This window comes from Gossypium hirsutum, chromosome A02 (genome assembly GCF_007990345.1).
Source record: "Gossypium hirsutum isolate 1008001.06 chromosome A02, Gossypium_hirsutum_v2.1, whole genome shotgun sequence".
Taxonomy (NCBI): domain Eukaryota; kingdom Viridiplantae; phylum Streptophyta; class Magnoliopsida; order Malvales; family Malvaceae; genus Gossypium; species Gossypium hirsutum.
Genome location: NC_053425.1, coordinates 80464778 through 80467728, shown reverse-complemented (window position 1 = coordinate 80467728; position 2951 = coordinate 80464778). Strand labels below are relative to the sequence as shown.

At 37.2% G+C, this 2951-nt stretch overlaps 1 non-coding gene across 1 annotated transcript; it reads left to right on the top strand.

Annotated features, from left to right (window-relative positions):
- The first annotated feature begins 406 nt into the window (after positions 1-406).
- Positions 407-513, top strand: LOC121217401 (small nucleolar RNA R71). Its single transcript, XR_005913507.1, has one exon. It is a non-coding gene; the product is annotated as a small nucleolar RNA R71 (small nucleolar RNA).
- The last annotated feature ends 2438 nt before the right edge of the window (positions 514-2951 follow it).

The following is a 2951-nucleotide window of genomic DNA, read 5'->3' as shown; positions in this document are numbered from 1 at the left end:
GTTATTTTGAGTTCTAGAATTATTGTTACCCATATATTGGACTTGTTCCTCCTCGGTGCTAGTATTGAAAGGTTGATATTCTGTGTGCGCTCCTCCTCCATTAGAATCGCACCTCACCACGGAATGTACCTGAGTAGAACCACATAAACCGTCAATCTTTTTATTTAAAAGTTCTACCTAGTTGGATAGCATAGTAACCGCATCGAGGTTGAAAACACTAGTTGCTTTTGTCAGCTTTGTTCTCATGACTTTCCACTGATAGTTATTCAGTGACATCTCTTCAATAAATTTGTAAGCCACTTCAGGTGTTTTGTTATTGATAGTCCCACCAGCAGCTGCATCAATCATCTGTCTAGTCGAAGGATTTAGGCCATTGTGAAAAGTTTTGACCTGTAGTCAGAGTGGTAATCCATGGTGAGGGCACCTTCTCAAAAGATCCTTGTATCTCTCCCATGCATCATAGAGTGTTTTGAGATCCATCTGCACAAAAGAAGAGATGACATTCCCCAACTTAGCTATTTTAGTCGGCGGGAAATATTTAAGTAAAAATTTTTTGGTCATTTGTTCCCAAGTAGTGATTGACCCTTGTGGTAATGAGCTCAACCATTGTTTAGCTTTGTTCCTCAACGAAAAAGGAAACAACCGAAGGCAAATGGCATCATCAGAAATGCCATTGATCTTAAAAGTGTCGCAAAACTCTAAGAAATTCACCAAATGAGCGTTTGGGTCATCGTCCTGCAAACCATCAAACTGAACAAACTGTTGGATCATTTGAATTGTGTTAGGTTTCAGTTCAAAATTATTTGCAGCAACAATAGGCCTAACTATACATGACTCAGTTCCTGTTAAAGTAGGTTTAGCATAATCATACATAGTGCGTGGAGTAGGATTCTGATTTACTGGATCACCAGCAATTGCAGGAGGTAGCGGGTTTTCCTAATTTTCAGCCATCTCCTCAGTTGTGGTGGAAATACCATCCTCTTGCTCTTCCTCTGTGTATCTTAGGCTTCACCTTATTTCTCTTTGATATTTGTGAGCTGTGCCTTCAATCACACTATCAAAAAGTAATGGTCCTGACTGGTTTCTTCTAGTTATAAAGTATAAAAACCTGCCAGAGGGAAGAAGAAAATTTAGTAACAAAAATCAAAATAAAATTTAAATTGCAATAAAATAAATGGCTAAAGTAATAAAAATTAAGTGTTCCTAATACCTTAGTTCCTCGGCAACAGTGCCAAAAACTTGATGTGATGTGAATCATGATAAGTTTTATAATTTATGAATGTCCATTCTTGAAAACTAACTATTATCACGACAAAGGCAAGCACACCTTATCGAACAGTAGTATAGCTTATGGAAGACCGGGATGTCGAACCCAAAGGAACTAAAAGTACTAGTACTAAATTTCATTTTATTATCTAGCCTAAAAATAAAGGGGTTTGTTTTCTCTAAACTAATTACTAAACTAAAATGCACAGAAAGTAAATTGGGGAAATAACTTTTGGGAAAACTGAATGATTTGGACAACACCCAAGGGAAAAATCCACCTAGACTTCACTTGTTATTGACTCTGAATCAGACAATTTATTCACTTGACTTGATCCGTAGAAATCCCTAAGTTATATTATTATCTCTCTCGAGACTAACAACATCTAACCCTAGGTTGATTAATTGAAATCTCTTTCTAATTAAAACCCCTAATGTTGCATTAATTCGATCTATGGATTCCCTTATTAGGTTTCACCATAATCTGGCAAAATTATGTCAGCCTATCTCTAGGCGTGCAATCAACTTCGCTTAATTATGTTAGATCTACTCTTAGACAGGGACTTTTGCTACTCTGAATAAGCACATCAATACTTGAATTAATATCCTGGAATATTAAAGCTAAAATTAAGAACTCATAATTAAGAACAAGTCAAATATTTATCATATAATTCAGATAATAAAAACAAGATCCGTCTTAGGTTTCATTCCCCTTAGGTATTTAGAGGGTTTAGTTCATATTTATGAAAGAAAACATCTCAAAAGAATAATGATAACAAAACATAAAGAAAACCCAAGAACTCTTGAAGGGAATTGAAGGGAGATCTTCAGTCTTGAAGGTGAATCCGGCTTCTGAGATGGATCAATCAGCTTTTTTCAAGTAATTCCTTGCCTCCTGCTCCATGTGTGTCTTTTTGGTACCTCCTGGGGTGTTTATATAGGCTTTAGAATGCTTCTAAACCCTTAAGAGTGGCCTTTTCCGAATAGGACTAGACTTAGGCTCGACAGGGACACGCCCATGTGTGATTGCTTCAAACCGTGTTTGAGTCTGTTGAATGGACACGAGCATGTGAACTACCCGTGTGAGGAAGTCCAGGCCGTGTTGATTTCCATGTTGACCCATTTTTTCCGTTTTCGGCTCGTTTTTCGCTCTTTTTACTATCCTATGCTCTCCTAAGTATAAAACATGAAATTAAAGGATTAGGAGCATCAAATTCACCAATTCTAAGGATAATTCATCCAAAATTATGCTAAGCATGTGATAAAAATATGTATAAATTATGGTTTGTCACATACCTGGCTCTTTTAGCTTGTATCTCACTTTCAAACACAATTTATCTTTGCCCGATGAACCATTCGGAATTTGATAGGACACTCGAATAATCTCAATAGTCGTAAAATGCCAACGTCCTAGACGTCGTCTTACATGTAGTCACATATTGATGCCACTATTCCAGACAGGGTCTTACTCGTAAACACATATCAGAATCACATATCGATGCCATGGTCTTTGTAACACCCCGAACCCGAGACCGACACCGGAGTCGGACACGAGATGTTAACAAACTTTGAAAAATTTTTCCAGACACTGCCCAGTCTGAGTACTAGTCACTTCAAAAATCATATCTTGAGTTTCACAACTCAAAAATCAGTTTTGTGATTTTTCCCTGAAACTAGACTCATGTCCC